Raw genomic sequence first — 21,677 nt, 5'->3', positions numbered from 1 at the left:
ATAACCCCTAAAATACCACCCCAAAAATCTAAATGTATGAGTTTAGTACAGTGGAGTTAGCCTATATTGTTTGTAGCCGGTAATATGGCGCAGCAAAGAAAGACCTAGCAAAGCTGCAGCTGGCTCAAAACAAAAGAACCATGCCTTGCCCTTAACTGCACACACAGAACTACTAACATGGTCTTTCATGGTTGAGGAGGAATTGACTACTTCTCTTCTAGTCTTTTTAAGAAACATCTGTCTGTTGAAAATGCCTAACCACTTGTATAAATCTATTTGCATACACTTCAAAAACAGGCATACTTCACCAGACACACGCGTCACTATGGATTTTTCTACCCAAAGCAAAGACAGATTTAATCCATTGCTCAGTTATGTATCGAGCCATGTCATCGTGGAATGCTCTGCCACCAGGTTACTCAGGCAAAAATCAAGTTTTGCTTAAAAAAATATATATATACATCCTATATCACAGCAACTTTCCTCTTTCTAAATAACTAATTTTAGAACGAGTAGTGTGTAAATAGTATTTTTGTTCTCTTTCTAATATATAACTCTCATTTATTTTGAATTTAATGTAATATTCTGTTGTTCTTGTCTATAACTGTTCTGTACTTTGTATGTTTTATGTGGACCCCAGGAAGAGTAGCAGCTACATGTCCACGTAGCTATTGGGGATCCTAATAAACTAAACCTTCCTCGAGATCGAGGCACTGAAATTCACGTAAGTGCTGCCACTTTTTGGATTGGCAAAAAAAACAGCATGGGCTGCATCCTTGCAGCAGAGCGAGCACTTCTGACTCAGTCTGTGTAGTTGTTGGGCGTTCAGAGTTGTGTGTCGCTATGAGACCATTCTAGTCTCGGTGCAGTCAAACAGCAGGCTTTTAGCGCTATGATACCACAGCCACAACCCCCGGAGCTCCTGTGTAGGAGAGAGCAGCTGAAGACAAGAGACTGCCTTTCATAGTTCACTGGTCTCTAAAGAGGCTCGGGAAACAGCTAGCTTGTGGCCGTTCACCCCATCTACATTAGCAAGTATATTACCCTTTTACAATAGCCTCCATCCCTACCTGAATATTCTGCATACTGATCCACAGGGAATATCACCAGAGCTGAATGATGGAGATGAGGAATGAATGCGAGAGATCTGGGGATAAAAACATTCCGAAACGGAGCCTCTAAAATACATCAATTTTTTTTTTCAGAGAGAGAAAGATTGAAGTCCCATTTGGCCTTTTGTAGCCTGTTGTTCTAACACCCGTCCGTACTCTCTCGTTTAAGCACTGGCAGCCATATAAAAGCCTCAGAGCTTCCCCAACATGTTTATCTGACTGTGTTGGTACAGAATTAGCATGCTCTTGGTTTGTAAGACCATACAGCCTAAGCTTGGCATGGCTATTGGACTACACACAGTCCTAAAACAGCACAGTGTATTCTTCTCACCGCCGCAGGGCAAAGACACAAAAAAAAGTATTCATATAAAAAAAGACAGAGGGGATCAGGATTCAGGACACTGACAAGGGGCAGGATTCAGGACACTGACAAGGGGCAGGATTCAGGACACTGACAAGGGGCAGGATTCAGGACACTGACAAGGGGCAGGATTCAGGACAATGACAAGGGGCAGGATTCAGGACAATGACAAGGGGCAGGATTCAGGACACTGACAAGAGGCAGGATTCTTCTAGTCCTGCTATTTCAAAATCAATGTTTATAACTAACGACTATTTTTTGTTTTACACGCAACTGATTATGGCAGTAGGCCGAGTATGGCATTAGTCATGTGAACACCTTACTCTGCTCATCTTAAAAATCGATTGATTGATTTTTTTTAATTATCAGGACATGTAAACACCTTAAAATGGTAGTTCCGGCAGTGCGTTTGATTTGCGCATGTGCTAGCACCTGCAGTGTTGTTCGGAAAACCTGAAAGTATGCATCGTAGAGATAAATCCGAACTCAGAATGAAATGGGCTGCCCTGGTCACTGTGGTAGAATGTTTATTTTGATTGCCGATTTTCTGAACCCACCCCCCCCTCAGGTGGCCTGATTTCTGATGATTATTAGGGAAATCGTTCTTCTTGAAAAGCATGTCAACTTCTGAAATGAAAAACACACCAGAATAAACGAGTGATTTAGATTTTACGTTGACACCAGACAGCTGCAACTTTCGTTGTCTAGGTTCTCTATTCCCGTCCCCAATTAAAGCATCGTAATCCGTAAGACTGAAGAATGTAAAATGCATAATAATATAAGAGTAATAGGCCTATACTCCGTTCAAACATTTCATATTAAAATGGAAAAATAACGTGTGCCATTTGAAATGACTTTATTATACTACATTTTCATTTGACAAAGATGATATGTGAATAGATAAGAATTTGTTCTTAACTGACTTGCCTAGTTAAATAAAGGTTAAAAAAAAATCAATAATAATAGTAATAACCAAAAAAAAAACACACTACCGTTCAAAAGTTTGGGGTCACTTAGAAATGTCCTTGCTTTTGAAAGAGAAGCACATTTTGTTGTCCATTAAAATAACATCAAATTGATCAGAAATACAGTGTAGACATTGTTAATGTTGTAAATGACTATTGTAGCTGGAAACGGTTGATTTTTAATTGAATATCTACATAGGTGTAGAAGCCCATTATCAGCAACCATCACTCCTGTGTTCCAATGGCACGCTGTGTTAGCTAATCCAAGTTTATCATTTTAAAAAGGCTAATTGATAATTAGAAAACTCTTTTGCAATTATGTTAGCACAGCTGAAAACTGTTGTCCTCGTTAAAGAAGCAATAAAACTGGCCTTCTTTAGACCAGTTGAGTATCTAGAGCATCATCATGTGGGTTCGTTTACAGGCTCAAAATGGCCAGAAACAAAGCACTTTCTTCTGAAACTCGTTGGTCTATTCTTGTTCTGAGAAATGAAGGCTGTTCCATGCGAGAAATTGACAATAAAATGAATATCTCGTACAACGCTGTGTACTCCTCCCTTCGCAGAACAGCGCAAACTGTCCCTAACCAGAATAGAAAGAGGAGTGGGAGGCCCCGGTGCACAACTGAGCAAGAGGACAAATACATGAGTGTCTAGTTTGAGAAAAAGACACCTCACAAGTCCTCAACTGGCAGATTCATTAAATAGTACCAGCAAAACACCAGTCTCAATGTCAAGAGTGAAGAGGTGACTCCGGGATGCTGGCCTTCAAGCAGAGTTCCTCTGTCCAGTGTCTGCGTTATTTTGCCCTTCTTAACCTTTTCTTTTTATTGGCTAGTCTGAAATATCGCTTTTTCTTTGCAACTCTGCCTAGAAGGCCAGCATCCCAGAGTCGCCTCTTCACTGTTGAAGTTGAGACTGGTGTTTGTCCTCTTGCTCAGCATTTCAGGTAAAATAACAACTCAATGTTTATATCCCAGGACAAATTGGCTAGCAAGTTCAAGCTAACTAGCTAAATTGCCATAAATGTTTAATGCTTTTCAACCTGTCCCCAAATGAATAATTGGTTCAGAGTTTGTTTTGATATTTTAACCTGTGTGTCGTGATCGCGTTTGGTGTGGGGGGACAAAATAAAATGTAAGCACGATGGCGCACGCACGCAGCCGGTTTGGGTTCCGTGTTAGGCTGGCAGTTGGTTTTTGCAATATTATTGTTGTTACACTCTATTAGAGTACTCTATTATACTCTATTAGAGTGTAACAAACTCCAAAAAACATATACATTGATTGCCTGCCTCTGTTTGCTTCATTCGAGATCCTACAGAAGTTCACGCAGACCAGCTCTGCCACAGACAGAGCTAACTAACACAGAGCTGAGCTCTCTGCCTCAGAGATCATATATCTAAACTAAGCCTTCCTCACTGCTCACTTTAATAATTCCCTGATGGTGATGCATGGTCTGCATGTTTATCACTGCGGAGGCAAAGACACACTCAATTATGCTCTTACTGTAGTAACCTTATAAGACTCCAACAACAGCACACATGCTAACACAGGCACACAAACACTTTGTGTGTGTACATACACACACTCTTTCACAAACACGTGCACATACTCCCTTACTTTGCCACCACCACAGCCTTATCCCTTCACAAAGACTAGTAATTGTAACTATACAGTGACACCCCTGCCCATATAAAGCTGAGGTGAGAAGCCCCTGTTAAAATGAGCCCAGCTCGGAGACAAATGCATAGTCTCACATCTTCGACTACAGATGCCTGCTACCAAAGCCCTTTAATCCTAGGCTTGATTCACACTACAGTACCTGCCGGCTTTACCAATGTGATGTTGGCCATGGAAGTGTCCCGCTCCGCATCGTACCTTAATACCCACCACATTGTATCTTAATATCGTATCTTAATAAACACTTGGACAGTGGCACATTTATTTGTTTATCTTTAAGTCATGGACAACTTTACTAACGATGGTGCTTTGCTAACAGTATTTCCCGCTTATGGCAACCATCCTCCTAATGACTGTAGGCTAATTATCTTGGGATCCTGGAGACCTGGAGACCTACAGTATGAGTGCATGTGTGTCCATAAACTGACATCGGCCCAGTCGATTGAGTACCCATAACCTGTAGGCTAACAGTAGGTTACAGTGGGCAAGTGAAAGTAAATTAGACTACAGCCTACTGGCATTATATTGTAGGCCTATAGGCCTATCCAATGGCTTGTGGGAGGAGTGAAGCAAGGATTTCGTGCAAACGTGTCTGTGGGTGGAGAGGCAACTCAAGGACCACTCCCGCAAAGCAGCATATAGGCGCTGTTTGAATATATTCATGTTTGAATGATCCCTTTCTTGAAATAATCATTGATCTAAATATATAGGCTATATTAGATCAATGATCATAGGGTATAGAAATAATCACCGATCTGACATGACTTGGTTGTTAGCCTAGCGTAAAATCTTCTTTCACCTATCGGCGAGGTCTCCAAGAATGGGAGGAATGAAGGATGCATAGGTTATATCAAAACAGGGGCATTGTCTCCGTTATAGGCTATGCATTTGTCTCAGCTATACTGGTAACATAGGATCCCACTTGTTCACCATATAGAGCTGGGTTCCCCAACTGGCTGCCCACTGGTGATTGTATTGCCCCCCCCCCCCCCCCCCCCCCCCCCCCCCCCCCCACACACACACACACACACGCTCTCAATATCTCAGATTTAACAAATAAGGTTTGACATGATTATGTTGTAGTCAAATACTCTCTGTTTGGGCTTCTTGCGGTCAATTTGCAGTTTACAAATTATGTTCCGGTCCCCTGACCCTCCTCTGAAGAAATATTTATAAATAATTTTACAATTTTAAGAAAATCAGCCTGCAGGCTGAATCTAGTTGATGGTCCCTGGTGTAGAGGCTAGTGTCTATATCTGTAATAGGTTATAATAATGGACCGTAAAATGTCTGTCTCATATGGGGCTTTACCCAAACCCTGTGGCTATGCAAACATTCATGTGCCACTTTATTGTATAGTGTAGGCAAAGCTAATCTCCCCGCTCTGAAGTGGTAGCGTCCACTTGAAGCACAGACTTAAAAATCATCCCGTTTTCCAAGCCACACCAATATTTCAAACCAATAAATCTAAATTTAATAGGGTAGAACATTTGGACATTCCAAATCTAAAAACAGTCTTCTATTATTCAATTTAAAGAGTGGATCATGAAAGAAAAGAACAAAAAAAAAAATCACTTTAGAAATTAGAAACTAATATTATTCAATTTGAACGAGTGTGTTGGATCATTAGACTGATACGCGATTTCACGGACCCTATAAGTTTAGCGCGAATATTAATTTTCTTTTCACCTAGTAGAGGCGCTTGCGCACAACATGGGAGCCGCACACCCATTTGGTTATTATGGTGCTCAGCAAGGGGTGATACAGATGAACCTGACTCCTGCTTCTGACACACATTCAGGCAAAGCACGGGATACTCATAATGAGAGGTCCTCGCGTAAAGCGTAAACTTAGGCTGACACGGAGCACATAAAAAATGCATAAAGTAGTTTTTCGTGCGCTGACACGCAGTTTCTCCTTACCTCCCTAGTCGCAGCTGAGATTCAGCACCGGCGTTCGTCCTTATGTGTGAATGCTGTCTTTATCCAGCAAAGACTGTTGTTGCTTTTACAGCTAAATGTATTATGTTGGCCTTCTGTTGCTGAGTGTCAGGTGTCCGCTGTATCTGTCGAGGCTACCGTCTTTCCGTTGCCAATAGTAAGCTGAGTGGTCGGGAGTTCGCAGATGCCACCAAACGCTTCTTCATCCGCTCCCTGCTCAGCGTCGGTTGGTTCTCAGATGCGAGCGCATGCCTGGTCACACAATCATACAGACAGACCGTGTGGCTACTTTACTCTCCGATACCGCTCCTCCCCTTTTACTTTCTACGGAGCCCTACAGCGCCTCTCACTTGTCTGTGGATGGAACTGCATGAATTTGGATACATCTTGGAAAAGCTCTCTCCGTGTCAGAAATACTGGATATAATGACGAGATGCTTGTGTCCCCGCGGTTAGAATGGGATTTGTTGTCCGCAGCGCAGAACGGCGGGCTGTCAATCTCCCGCCTAGTTCTCTTTTTGGATTTGTGGATGGGGTCTAAATCTCATTACTTTAAAAAAATATATTCCATGAGGGGTGTTGACGTCAACCACCGCCTGTATTCAATGGAGAGTGAGATCCTATGCTGCCATTTGAGATTATGGGTTCGAGTCCAGGCTCTTTTGCAGCCGGCCGCGACCGGGAGACCCATGGGGCAGCGTACAATTGGCCAAGCGTCGGCCGGGTTAGGGGGGGGTTTGGCCGGCACGGATGTCCTTGTCCCATCGCGCACAAGCGACTCCTGTGGCGGGCCGGGCGCAGTGCACGCTGAACCGTCGGCAGGTGTACGATGTTTCATCTGACACGTTGAGGCGGCTGGCTCCCTGGTTAAGTGAGCATTGTGTCAAGAAGCAGTGCGGCTTGGTTGGGTTGTGTTTCGGAGGATGCACGGCTTTCGGCCGTCGCCTCTCCCGAGTCTGTACAGGAGTTGCAGCGATGAGATTAGACTGCAACTACCAATTGGATACCCCCCCCCCCCCACAAGCGTGAAACAGCTGACAATACCATATTTTGTATTAGGCTATGTAACATTTATTTCACAGTGGTTCCCAAACGTTTTATAGTCCCGTACTTCAAACAGCCAACCTCCAGCTGCTTACCCCCTCTAGCACCAGGGTCAGCACACTCTCAAATGTTGTTTTTTTCTTCCATAATTGTAAGCCTGCCACACACACGCTATAAGACATTTCTTAAACACAAGAATGAGTGTGAGTTTTTGTCACAAATCTGCTCGTGAGAAGTGACAAAGAGCTCTTATAGGACCAGGGCACAAATAATAATATAATAATAGCCAATAATTTGGAAAAGCATTCCAGGTGAAGCTGGTTGAGAGAATGCCAGGAGTGTGCAAAGTGGTCATCAAGGCAAAGGGTGACTTCATTGAAGGATCTCAAATATACATTTTTATTTGTTTAACACTACATGATTCCATAAGTGTTATTTCATAGTGTTCATGTCTTCACTATTATTCTACAATGTAGAGAAAAAAAAACATAATGATTAGGTGTGTCCAAACTTTTGACTGGCGCTGTATGTGTGTGATATTTTGGGCCATTGGCCTACAACATTCCTCTCAAATTCGATTTTTTTAATAAATAAAAGGAATACCCTGTAGTGATAATCAATAATGGAAGAAGACAACAGTCTGTCACAATAAAGAAAACAGGCCTGCAACACATTTTAGAATATACTCTAGACCAGCAATATATGGATTGCCGCAGGGCCCCGAGTTGTGCTACACTTGTTTCCGTTGGGCTTCAACTGACCTGAACTGACCCACAATGGCATCCAGGGGCCTCAACAGGTAGCTAAGTCTGCATGCATAAAAATGCTTTTTGTCGACTCCAGCACAAAAAGAGTGGTAAAGCTTCTTTCTCAAGCTTCTGCTGAATTGCAAACACAGTACTATTTGGCAGAAAAAAAAATACAAGAAAAACGTTTAAATGTTATAGATGATTTGTGGCATGTAGCAGTTTGTGCTAGAGGGGCCTACTTTACCTTACTAGTTATAAGTCAAGTTTAAGTCTTTATTTCGTTTAGGTCCAATTCTCTGCTCTAATTATTTGTTTCTTTAAAAAAGTTACCATTTCTAATATTTGAAAATACCATGGGAAGTGCAATCTCTTTCAAAAATAATAATACTGAAACATCAGTATTACAGTATGTGAGTCCTCTTTGCACACTAGAATAAAACATTTATTATAAATTCATATAAAAAAAAATCAGTGTTGGCCTATTTGCCAATTATTTTCAAGTCATAATCTGATTGAACAATTTAGTAAATGTAATTGAGAGTACAATGTATGTACTGAAAAGAAAATAGGCCTAACTGTCCTTATTTGGTCATAGCCAAAAACAGGACACGCACAGACTGTATCCAGATTAAAACTGCTGACCTCATGCATTCTATGAAGGAAAAAGAATCTCCAGGCGATAAACAGAAGTAATTGGACCCAGGGGGGAGGGAAGTAACCACCACCTCATCTATAAGTGTAGCCATCTTTGTTTATCCTCTTGTTGCTGATCCAATACCACCTCAATATATCCTCAGAGGTATATTGTATTCCAAATAGCTAAGAGATAAGAGGATGTGTCCCCAATAACTTATCTGGCTAATTAAAGTTTTTTTTTTTTTTTTAACAAGACAAAAAAAGAAAGAACCCCCAAAATAACCCCAAATAAACAATAAAAAAAAGAGACTGTGTGGACTGCTGAGCAAATCGTAGTGGTAGTAGTTGTCTTAAATAAAGATATCTGCTATCTAAAAGAAAGCATCCAATACCGTGGTACTGTAGAATCACCATCCTGATCATTTGGAGCAGCAAACAACTACTGCATCTGACACGTGTTTGTATGTTTAAGAGTTCAGTTAGTGTCTCTTATGCCATTATATTAAATAGGCAAAAACATTCAACTAAAGTTGTTCTGTAAAGATGATATAGAATAATAGAAAGGATGATATTATTGTCACCGTTAGTGACATTACAGGAGCCTAACATTAGTCCTTAGTCCAAGGACCTTAGGGATGGATCGAAACTTACACGATGGGTACCTGGAGGAAAATGGGGGAGGGTTTTGCTTTTTCAATTTCAGTCAAGGGGAAGGTTTAGTATTTTTTAAATCTAGTCCAGGGGAGGGTCATGCAATTTGTATTTGATGAAATGTCAATATTTCTCAGTATTTTTCATAATAAATAAACATTACTTCAAAAAGCTGCCAAAAATCCAGTGTTTCCATGTCAAACGGTTTTGCTATTTTCCAGTCTTTTGTGATAAAGCGTAATATTGGGATGCAAACTCAAAATGTAATACACTTCAACTCTATATCTGACATGATACAGGTGTCTTCTTTTTTGAAGCCCTCAACCATGTGTGTGAGGTGTATACTTTCGTTCCAAAGTCGATTTGTTTAAGACTACAAAGAAAGACCCTGTGTGACCCTGATTTAGCCAACTGCAGGAAAATGTTGGGCTATATATAGATGTGAGCCCGGTTCCACCCCTCATTCTGATTCTCCCCTGCGAGTGCAATATAAAATGAGCCTATAGGCTATTTAGTGTGGTCTCAATTAAATGATCCATAGCCTAACGGATATGAAGTGCATGCTCGGAGAAGCACAGAGAAAAGTTATATTTTTTAAGTACTGCAGCTGCTGGGACACTGTAAATAAAACTAGACTGCATTACACACTGCAGTGGATATTCCAACCCTGAGCCCTGCTCTGCTCTTGCTGATCAAAAACTATTTTGTGCACTGCCTAACCAATGGCTGTGCTGTGTAGGCCTATGGTGGCAGTTTAGGAGGAGGGTTAAAGGCTTACCCCGAAAATAATTGTTGGTGTTCTGTTCGGTTTGAGAAGGAGAGCGCAAAGATGAGAAGGAGGACCGGAGTCAACTTTGATAGCTTTCTACTACTATAATACATTTGATTAAAAACGATATGATTCTTGCCCATGATGTAAGCCTATTTATCAGAGATATTGACCTCACCTAAGCCAGATTCGAGTAACTTACATGTACATTGTGGTGCTGAAACTTGAAGCAGCAACCAAGGCACAATCAATCGTAAATGGACAGTTCATGGTGCTGAAAGTAGACAAATTTGAGTAGGCATCATTTTAATTACACTACAAACAACAAGAGGGCTTTGTGTTGTAGCCTATTTCTTCCTAATTAAAAAATAAGAGGTAGGCCTACCTGTTTGACAGAAGTAATTATTATTGACGCACCAATATTACATTTTCGGCCAATACTTATATCCAATCTTTTCCTTGCCAAAAAACACGATACCGATACTGATAACAGATATTTAAAATTTTATAGGCCTTAAGCATTCTAGTACAGTTAAATAGTTAACACACACACATGGAGGCAGCGGTCTGAGGCACTGCATCTCAGTACAAGAGGCGTCACTACAGTCCCTGGTTCGAATCCAAGCTGTATCACATCCGGTCGTGATTGGGAATCCCATAGGGCGGTGCACAATTGGCTCAGCGTCGTCCGGGTTTGGCCGGGGTAGGCCGTCATTGTAAATAAGAATTTTTTCTTAACTGACTTGACTAGTTAAATAAAGGTTACACACACACACACACCATACTGACCAAAAATTAATTAATTTTGTTTTTACGTATGTCCCCATTACCAGTAAAACATCATCAAAACCTATTTCTTTCACTTACTTGCTGTGTTGTTTCGTTCATGCATTTTTTACATAGTTATTACACATTGATTACACTATCACTCGTATTTCATATGTCACAACGATTCATCAATACGTATGCTACATTGCTGGTAAAGTTGTCTCGCGCACCTACAGTGCTGGTCATAAAAAAGCTAGCTAGCTCATGGATGCAAACAATGCTAGCTTCACAACACATACGGTGGAGCCTCACTAGCCAGATGAAGCTAGCCTCCTGCTTATAACGTTAGCTTTGGGCAACAGGGTTAAGTAGCTGGCTAGCTATTTATTTTCATGAACTAAAGTTCAATTTCAATAGGCAAATAACAAGTGGTAACCTAGCAAATACTTACTCACAAGGATTCCTAATCATTGCTAAGAATATTGAAAATGACTACAGTTTCTACTGGTCATTGTTTTCAGGCTGGTTTTATTGGTGATAGCTAGGTACCAAGCTAAAGCTAGCTACCCCAGAAGTTGTGGTCGAACAAATGATGCTTTATTACCAACACGGTAAACACTTCGTTCGTGGCTGGTGTTTGCTTGTTTGCAGACTTTTTTGTACAGCTTTGACAGTGCTACTGTATTTTTTTTGACACGCAAAACCCAAACGGCATTCCATAGTATATATGTCGTAAAGCTAATAGCAGGGACGCTATTACTGTGTAACTCCGGTAGGGCAACATCTGAAAAATAGCACACTTGGTATTGTGTACTGGTGCTCTACCAGTTGGTGAAAGCCAACATCACTCACGACAGAGAACGGTTGATTGTCAAGGGCAATGAATACCATTATCTTGGCTTTAATGGATTTCGCCTTTGAGTTGTCTCGCTGAAATGTTGTTATTCTTTCAAATGACTGCTCGATCCACACAGCAGACATTGTGAGCTAGTTTTGGAATGCTGAGTTGCACGTGTAGCGAACATTTTACGTGGCATCATTACGTCATGTATCTAAGTTACATAGGTATGCATGTCAGCTTTGACATAGGTTTTGCACATCGGCATTAAACTGATATGTTCACCGAGATATCGTGCATCCCTAGTAATTAAGCTATAGGCAGCTACAGTATATCCATAGATTTGTCCGGCAATTCCTCCACCCACCATGCGCTCTTTAAATAGCCTACCTCTGTGCCAGTGAAGGGCTGTTAAGTTAAAACCAAGACTTGAATTGAGGGGATATGAGAGGGCATGCCATAGGCCTGTGCTTTTTATTAATGAAAATTGCAAAAAGCACAGGCCAACCCCTTGTTAGCTTAAGATTTAGAAGAAAACAAAACGGATACGATTTGCCTGGTTGAAGTGATCTATAACAGCGCTTTGTTCCCTGATGCTTTATGCTGGAATCAAGCTAAAATACCTAGGAAAGATGTGACTTCAATATATGTGGGGATATCATTGTTTAGTTTCTTTGACATTGAGGCTGAGCTACAACCTTCTTATAGCAGAGGAGACAAAAAAATGACTTTGCTTGGGAAGTAAGCTAATTATGTCTATCAATTGATTAAGCTATTCACTTTCTGTACAAATCAAAATCAAATCAAATATTATTGGTCACATACACATGGTTAGCAGGTGTTAATGCGAGTGTAGCGAAATACTTGTGCTTCTAGTTCCAACAGTGCAGTAATATCTAACAAATAATCTAACAATTCCCAACAACTACAAGTTGTCCCAACAAGTCATCCCCCTCTTCAAAGGGGGGGACACTCTTGACCCAAACTGCTACAGACCTATATCTATCCTACCCTGCCTTTCTAAGGTCTTCGAAAACCAAGTTAACAAACAGATCACCGACCATTTTGAATCCCACCGTACCTTCTCCGCTATGCAATCTGGTTTCAGAGCTGGTCATGGGTGCACCTCAGCCATGCTCAAGGTCCTAAACGATATCTTAACAACCATCGATAAGAAGCAATACTGTGCAGCCGTATTCATTGACCTGGCCAAGGCTTTCGACTCTGTCAATCACCACATCCTCATCGGCAGACTCAACAGCCTTGGTTTCTCAAATGATTGCCTCGCCTGGTTCACCAACTACTTCTCCGATAGAGTTCAGTGTGTCAAATCTGAGGGCTTGTTGTCCGGGCCTCTGGCAGTCTCTATGGGGGTGCCACAGGGTTCAATTATTGGGCTGACTCTCTTCTCTGAATACATCAATGATGTCACTCTTGCTGCTGGTGAGTCTCTGATCCACCTCTACGCAGACGACACCATTCTGTATACTTCCGGCATATACTTCCGGCTCTTCTTTGGACACTGTGTTAACAACCCTCCAGACGAGCTTCAGTGCCATACAACTCTCCTTCCGTGGCCTCCAACTGCTCTTAAATACAAGTAAAACTAAATGCATGCTCTTCAACCGATTGCTGCCTGCACCTGCCCGCCCGTCCAGCATCACTACTCTGGATGGTTCTGACTTAGAATATGTGGACAACTACAAATACCTAGGTGTCTGGTTAGACTGTAAACTCTCCTTCCAGAGTCACATAAAACATCTCCAATCCAAAGTTAAATCTAGAATTGGCTTCCTATTTCGCAACCATGCTGCCAAACATACCCTCGTAAAACTGACCATCTTACCGATCCTCGACTTCGGCGATGTCATTTACAAAATAGTCTCCAACACCCTACTCAACAAATTGGATTCAGTCTATCACAGTGCCATCCGTTTTGTTACCAAAGCAGATCACTGCACCTGTACATAGCCCATCTATAAATAGCCCAAACAACTACCACTTCCCCTAATGTATTTATTTATTTATTTTGCTCCTTTGCACCCCAGTATTTCTACTTTGCACACTCATCTACTGTCACGTTCTGACCATAGTTCTTTTGTGGTTCTTTTGTGTTTTCTTTGTTTTAGTGTTGGTCAGGACGTGAGCTGAGTGGGCATTCTATGTTGTGTGTCTAGTTCTCAATCAGAGGCAGGTGTTAGTCATTGTCTCTGATTGGGAACCATATTTAGCTAGCCTGTTTTGTGTTGGGTTTTTGTGAGTGGTTGTCTTCTGTCTTTGTGTGTCTGCACCAGACAGAACTGTTTCGGGTTTTCACATTTGTTGTTTTGTATTTTGTAGTGTTCACGTTTACCGTCTTTATTAACTTCTTGAAACTCTGGGGGCGGTATTTAATTTTTGGATAAAAAAACGTTCTCGTTTTAAGCGCGATATTTTGTCACGAAAGGATGCTCGACTATGCATATAATTGACAGCTTTGGAAAGAAAACACTCTGACGTTTCCAAAACTGCAAAGATATTGTCTGTGAGTGCCACAGAACTGATGCTACAGGCGAAACCAAGATGAAATTTCAAACAGGAAGTGCCCCAGATTTTGAAGGCGCTGTGTTCCAATGACTCCTTATATGGCTGTGAATTGATTGATCATTTTACACTACATCTACCAGGTGCTCGCTTGGTGTCCTCCGTCGCAATTATTGTGTAATCTCCAGCTGTGTGTATTTTTCCATTTGCTTCCGAGGAGAAACCCAACTGCCACGAATGATTTATCATCGAATAGATATGTGAAAAACACCTTGAGGATTGATTCTAAACAATGTTTGCCATGTTTCTGTCGATATTATGGAGTCAATTTGGTAAAAGGTTCAGCGTTGTAGAGACTGCATTTTCTGATTTTTTTCTTAGCCAAACGTGATGAACAAAACGGAGCGATTTCTCCTACACAAATAATCTTTTTGGAAAAAATGAACATTTGCTATCTAACTGAGAGTCTCGTCATTGAAAACATCCGAAGTTCTTCAAAGGTAAATTATTTTATTTGAATGCTTGTTTTTGTGAAAATGTTGCCTGCTGAATGCTAGGCTTAATGCTATGCTAGGCTATCAATACTCTTACACAAATGCTTGTGTAGCTATGGTTGAAAAGCATATTTTGAATATCTGAGATGACAGTGTTGTTAACAAAAGGCTAAGCTTATGAGTGAATATATTTCTTTCATTTAATTTGCGATTTTCATTAACGTTGCGTTATGGTAATGAGCTTGAGGCTATGATTACACTCCCGGATACGGGTTTGCTCGACGCTAGAGGTTAAACATGATGAACACTAACCACGCTGCGCTTTGGTCCTCTCCTTCGTCCACAGAAGAAAGCCGTTACAGAACCACCCACCACAAAAGGACCAAGCGGCATGGTAACGGGCAGCAGCAGCAGCAGCAGCAGCAGCAGCAGCCAGCATCACAAGACTCGTGGACATGGGAGGACGAGTTGGACGGAAAAGGTCCCTGGGCAGAGCCAGGGGAATATCGCCGCCCCAAAGCAGAGCTGGAGGCAGCGAAAGCAGAGAGGCGGCATTATGAGGAGCTGGCACGGCAGAGTAGCTGGAAGCCCGAGAGGCAGCCCCAAAAATGTATTGCGCGGGGGCACAGGGAGAGTGTGGCAGAGTCAGGAGTCAGACCTGAGCCAACTCCCCCTGTTTTCCGTAAGAAGCCAAGGAGGAAACCAGGTCCGGTCAGGGCGGTAATGGGGCAGTCGGCGAAGTTGAGGGGTGAGTCTGAGATTGTCGAGGAGTTGTTGGACAGATTAGAGGAGAGTGAACGGAGGGGAGATTATGAGACATTCGAGGAGTTGTTCATGAAATTGGAGGAGACTGAGGAGAGAGAGCTGTTGGTTTGGCGCAGTATGCACGGCACTCATCCTGAGGTGCGTGCTAGTCGTCTGGTGAAGACTGTGCCAGCTCAGCGCTACAGTGCTCCTAGCCGTGCTAACCGTGGCGGGCGTTGTACTGGTCAGGCACCGTGTTATGCGGTGGAACGCACGGTGTCCCCAGTATGCATGCTTAGCCCGATGCGCTACATCCCAGCTTCCCACATCTGCCGGGCTAGACTGAACATCCAGCCAGGGCAGATGGTGCCAGCCCTGCTCTCAAGATCTCCAGTACGCCTTCACGGTCCGGTCCATCCAGTGCCACCTCCACGCACCAGCCCTCCGGTGGCAGCTCCCCGCACCAGACTGTCTCTCCGTCCTTTGGCCACAGGTTCTCCCGCCTGTCCAGCGCTGCTAGCGCCTTCCATTTCTCCAGAGCTGCTAGAGTCTCCCATCCTGTCCAGAGCCGCTAGAGTCTCCCGCCTGTCCAGTGCTGCTAGAGTCTCCCGCCTGTCCAGTGCCGCTAGAGTCTCCCGCCTGTCCAGTGCCGCTAGAGTCTCCCGCCTGTCCAGTGCCGCTAGAGTCTCCCGCCTGTCCAGTGCCGCTAGAGTCTCCCGCCTGTCCAGAGCTGCTAGAGTCTCCCGCCTGTCCAGAGCCGCTAGAGTCTCCCGCCTGTCATGAGCCGCCAGAGCTGCCAGCCAGCATGGAGCCGCCAGAGCCGCCAGTCTAGCATGGAGCCGCCAGAGCCGCCAGTCAGCCTGGAGCCGCCAGAGCCGCCAGTCAGCCAGGAGCCACTAGAGCCGTCAGCCAGCCAGGAGCCGCCAGAGCCGTCAGCCAGCCAGGATCCGCCAGAGCCGCCAGTCAGCCAGGTTCCGCCAGAGCCGCCAGTCAGCCAGGATCCGCCAGAGCCGCCAGTCAGCCAGGTTCCGCCAGAGCCGCCAGTCAGCCAGGATCCGCCAGAGCCGCCAGTCAGCCAGGATCCGCCAGAGCCGCCAGTCAGCCAGAATCCGCCAGAGCCGCCAGTCAGCCAGAATCCGCCAGAGCCGCCAGTCAGCCATTATCCGCCAGAGCCGCCAGTCAGCCAGGATCCGCAGAGCCGCCAGCCAGGATCCGCCAGAGCCGTCAGCCAGCCAGGAGCTGCCAGAGCCGCCAGTCAGCCATTATCCGCCAGAGCCGTCAGCCAGCCAGAATCCGCCAGAGCCGCCAGTCAGCCATTATCCGCCAGAGCCGCCAGTCAGCCAGGATCCGCAGAGCCGCCAGCCAGGATCCGCCAGAGCCGTCAGCCAGCCAGGAGCTGCCAGAGCCGTCAACCAGCCAGGAGCTGCCAGAGCCATCAACCAGCCTGTGCTACCTCTCCGTCCTGAGCTACCCCTCAGTCCTGAGCTACCCTTCAGTCCTGAGCTGCCCCTCAGTTCTGAGCTGCCCCTCAGTCCAGAGGTCTCCCTCAGTCCTGTGGGCCTATTTATTAGGGTTCCCAGGTCAGGGTCGGCGGCAAGGGTCGCCGTTCCTAGAAGGACACTAAAGCGGACAAAGACTATGGTGGAGTGGGGTCCACGTCCTGCACCAGAGCCGCCACCGCGGACAGATGCCCACCCAGACCCTACCCTATAGGTTCAGGTTTTGCGGCCGGAGTCCACACCTGGGGGGGGGGGGGGATACTGTCACGTTCGGTCCATAGTTCTTTTGTGTTTTCTTTGTTTTAGTGTTGGTCAGGACGTGAGCTGAGTGGGCATTCTATGTTGTGTGTCTAGTTTTCCCGTTTCTATGTTTGGCCTGATATGGTTCTCAATCAGAGGCAGGTGTTAGTCATTGTCTTTGATTGGGAACAATATTTAGGTAGCCTGTTTTGTGTTGGGTTTTTTTGTGGGTGGTTGTCTTCTGTCTTCGTGTGTCTGCACCAGACAGAACTGTTTCGGTTTTTCACATTTGTTGTTTTGTATTTTGTAGTGTTCACGTTTACCGTCTTTATTAAACATGATGAACACTAACCATGCTGCGCTTTGGTCCTCTCCTTCGTCCACAGAAGAAAGCTGTTACATCTACTGTCAAATCTACCATTCCAGTGTTTTAATTGCTATATTGTTGTCACGCCCTGACCTTAGAGATCCTTTTATGTCTCTATTTTGGTTTGGTCAGGGCGTGAGTTGGGGTGGGCATTCTATGTTTTGTGTTCTATGTTTTCTATTTCTGTGTATTTGGCCGGGTGTGGTTCTCAATCAGAGGCAGCTGTATTTCGTTGTCTCTGATTGAGAACCATACTTAGGTAGCCTTATCCCACTTGTGTTTTGTGGGTAGTTATTTTCTGTTTTGTGTGTCTGCACCAGACAGAACTGTTTTGTTTGTTCCGCTTTGTTATTTTTTGTTCATGAACACGTACCACGCTGCACCTTGGTCCTCTTCTTCAAACAGCCGTTACAATTGTATTTACTTCGCCACCATGGCCTATTTATTGCCTTTACCTTCCTTATCTCACCTCATTTGCTCACATTGTATGTATAATTATTTTTCTACTGTATTATTGACTGTATGTTTGTGTAACTCTGTGTTATATGTGTTGAACTGCTTTGCTTTATCTTGGCCAGGTCGCAGTTGTGTGCCTGCTCCCAGAATCCGGCCTTCTCCCCAGCCTGGTAAGCCCTGTGGCAGCTCCACGCACCAGGCTGCCCATACATCTTCTCACTCCAGTGATGATCCATGGCACGAAGGCTCCAGTGATGATTCATGGCACGAAGGCTCCAGTGATGATCCATGGCACGGAGGCTCCAGTGATGATCCATGGCACGAAGCCTCATCATTACACACACCTGACAACCAGTATTACGTACACCTGCACCCCTTCATCAGTCACACCTACATTTCATTACTACCTTTTATTACTTACCATTTATCTAACGCTGTTTCAGTCATCAGGTAGTATTGTTTATGTTTTCCTTGTTAGACGCTTCTCTTGTTTTGTATTCGTTCCATGTTCGTTCTCATTAAACTCACAGTGCATTTGCTTCCACACTCCCTGTGTCTACATTAAAGAACACTACCTCAAAAATATGGAAGCAGCAGAAGAGGTATATATTCTAGACGGGCGGTGAACAGGGACACCTACTCCACCAACACCAAGATCAGCTGACGCAACTGTGTGCGACTGGATGGTGTCCTCCACCTCCTCGACACCACCCGAGAGGATTCACATTCAAATAGCAGAGGTCATCCTACCACGAGTCGTCCCAGTGAGCCAGTCCCCCAGCCTACCCACCAGTCCGCCCAGGTCAGTGATGCCCAACTGTCTCTCCAGTCCTCCCTCTATTTCACCCATCAGATGGGAGCCCCCACCACCAAGAGGTCCAAGGTTTCCACGGTAATTTCCCTGCTTACCGGGCAGACATTGAAGTGGGCTGCGGCCATCTGGGAGAGAGGAGAGGAGGAGCTGGGTTCGTGTGAGGTGCTTATGGCTCTGTTCAGGGCGGTCATCGACCATCCACCGGAAGGCCCAGAAGGAGGTGAGCGAATACTCCAACACTAGCATAGTCCCCAGACCACTGCAGAGTACGCCCTCACCTTCTGGACCGTGGCAGCCTCCAGTGAATTGAATAGGGCGCTCCGCACCCTATTCCGAAGAGGACTGCGCAAGGAGTCCAGGCGGAGTTAGCGTGTCGGGACAACAACCTTTCCCTGGATGCGCTCATTGCGATGGCCATCCATCTGGATAACATTCTTCGGGAGCGTCGGCGGTCCCCTCGTTCCTCGGCTTCCCCCTTTGGCCATCCTGAGGCAGGGCCTGACCCTATGGAGATAGGGGTCACACACATCCCTCGCCACTGGACACCCAGGTATCACCCACAACATGCAATCCCTTTCTGATAAATACTAGTGGCCCACTTTGGCGCAGGACGTCGCCCACTATGTCAACTCATGTCCAGTATGTACTCAATCCAAAACTCCCCAGCAAGCTCCAGCAAGGAAACTACTTCCCCTACCCGTGCCTCAGTGGCCTTGGTCACATCTGTCCATAGACTTTGTAACTGATCTCCCCCTTTCTGATGGTTTTACCACTATTCTGGTTGTTGTTGACAGATTCTCTAAACGCTGCCGTTTTATCACTCTCTCTGGTCTACCTACCGCTCTCCAGGTCGCTGAGGCACTATTCTAGCAGGTCTTCCAACACTATGGCTCCGTGGACTCCGAGCCAGACCAAAACTCCTGCGGTGGAAGAGTGGTTCAGGAGCACAGAAGAGGTATGAGACTCCAAAGTGCCGTCCGCCGTCTGAAGGAGCAGTAAGGCTCCTGTGTTCCATCCTGATAGTTACGTCCCGGCGTTGTGGGGGTTGGCTCGAGTATCCGGTGGACTGGGAGGGGTATGGTCCAGAGGAGCGGTGTTGGGTTCCGTTGTACAACATTCTAGATCCCAACATCATCCGAGATTTCCACCTACGCCTTCCGGAACGGCCCGCTCCTTGTAATGTTACGTCTACTCCAGCCTCCGGTGCTCGACGTCACGGGTCTACTAACCACCGATCCTGGCAACCCATTGCGCACACCTGGCAACCATTATTACGCACACCTGCGCCCAATCATCAGTCACACCTGAACTTCATTACTACCTTGATTACTTACAATTTATCTAACACTCAGTCATCAGGTAGTATTGTTTATGTTTTCCTTGTTAGACCCTTCTCTTGTTTTGTGTTCATTTTCATTAAACTCACACTGTACTTGCGTCCAGACTCCCTGTGTCTACGTTACACTAGCCCTATTAAAGATGTGTGTCAATTAAACTTTTGTTTCATGAAAATGATTTCTTGCCGCTATGAAAGAAAAGGTCCTTAAGCTTCCGAAACCGTACCGCAAGCAATGCCTGTTAATGTTCAGACTGAGCGTCGCTGCTCTTAACAAAACTCCCCCCTACAGAAGACCCATTCGTCCAATGACTTATGTTCAATTTAATGGAATTGAGTCATGATCAAGGGCTAACGAGCAACTAACTGGAAAGGGTTACCAGATTTTGTATCCCAGCACCAGAACCCCAAATACCATGCATTGACATTAGTGACAGTCAACATACTGTTCTGTAGTCAGTTATGTTAAGCTGCAGTATTAGAGAAAATAATAGAACAGAGTGAAGGGTGATAATTAACCCTCTTAGAAATAAATGAACCAGAGACTCAGAGAGAAAAGGGAGATGGAGAGGGAGTGAGTTCAATCATGCTGAAAACTACAGTGAAATCAAATTTGATTTGTCACACACGCCGAATACAACAGGTGTAGACCTTACCGTGAAATGTTTACTTAAGAGACCTTAACCAACAATGCAGTTAAAGAAATAGAGTAAGAAAACATTTACTAAATAAACTAAAGTAAAAAATAAAATAAGTAACACAATAAAATAACAAGGCTATATACAGGGGGTACCGGTACCAAGTCAATATGCGAGCGTTCTGGTTAGTCGAGGTAATTTGACTATGCATAGATAATATACAGCGAGTAGCAGCAGTGTAAAAACAAAGGGAAGGGGGGGTCAATGTAAATAGTTCAGTGACCATTTGATGAATTGTTCTTATGGCTTGGGGATAGAAGCTAAGGAGCCTTTTGGACCTAGACTTGGCGCTCCAGTACCGCTTGCCGTGGGGTAGCAGAGAGAACAGTCTATGATTTGGGTGACTGGAGTCTTTGACAATTTTTTGGACCTTCCTCTGACACCGCCTAGTATATAGGTGGATGTCAGGAAGCTTGGCCCCAGTGATGTACTGGGCCGTAGGCATCACCATCTGTAGCACCTTACGGTCAGATGTCGAGCAGTTGCCATACCATGCGGTGATGCAACCAGTCAGGATGCTCTCGATGGTGCAGCTGTAGAACTTTTTGAGGATCTGGGGACCCATACCAAATCTTTTCAGTCTCCTGAGGGGGAAAGGTGTTGTCGTGCCCTCTTCACAACTGTCTTGGTGTGTCTTGACCATGATAATTTGTTGGTGATGTGGACACCAAGGAATTTGAAGCTCTCGACCCGCTCCACTACAGCCCCGTCGATGTGAATGGGGGCGTGTTTGGCTCTTCTTTTCCTGTAGTCCACGATCAGCTCCTTTGTCTTGATCACGTTGAGGGAAAGGTTGTTGACCTGGCACCACACTGCCAGGTCTCTGACCTCCTCCCTATAGGCTGTCTCATCGTTGTCGGCGATCAGGCCTACCCCTGTTGTGTCGTCAGCATACTTAATGATGGTGCTGGAGTCATGCTTGGCCACGCAGTCATGGTTGAACAAGGAGTACAGGAGGGGACTAAGCACACACCCCTGAGGGGCCCCTGTGTT

At 44.8% G+C, this 21,677-nt stretch overlaps 1 protein-coding gene across 1 annotated transcript in view; it reads right to left on the bottom strand.

Annotated features, from left to right (window-relative positions):
* LOC110530907 (kelch-like protein 29) overlaps window positions 1-6,329 on the bottom strand; it is a 330,236-nt gene extending 323,907 nt beyond the window's left edge. The window contains exon 1 of the mRNA XM_036985426.1: window positions 6,042-6,329. The gene's annotated coding sequence lies outside the window, so the exon portion shown is untranslated. The remainder of the gene's footprint in view (window positions 1-6,041) is intronic.
* Window positions 6,330-21,677: the final 15,348 nt, after the last annotated feature.

Source organism: Oncorhynchus mykiss, chromosome 8 (assembly GCF_013265735.2).
Source record: "Oncorhynchus mykiss isolate Arlee chromosome 8, USDA_OmykA_1.1, whole genome shotgun sequence".
Taxonomy (NCBI): Eukaryota; Metazoa; Chordata; class Actinopteri; order Salmoniformes; family Salmonidae; genus Oncorhynchus; species Oncorhynchus mykiss.
This window is presented reverse-complemented; position numbering and strand designations above follow the sequence as displayed.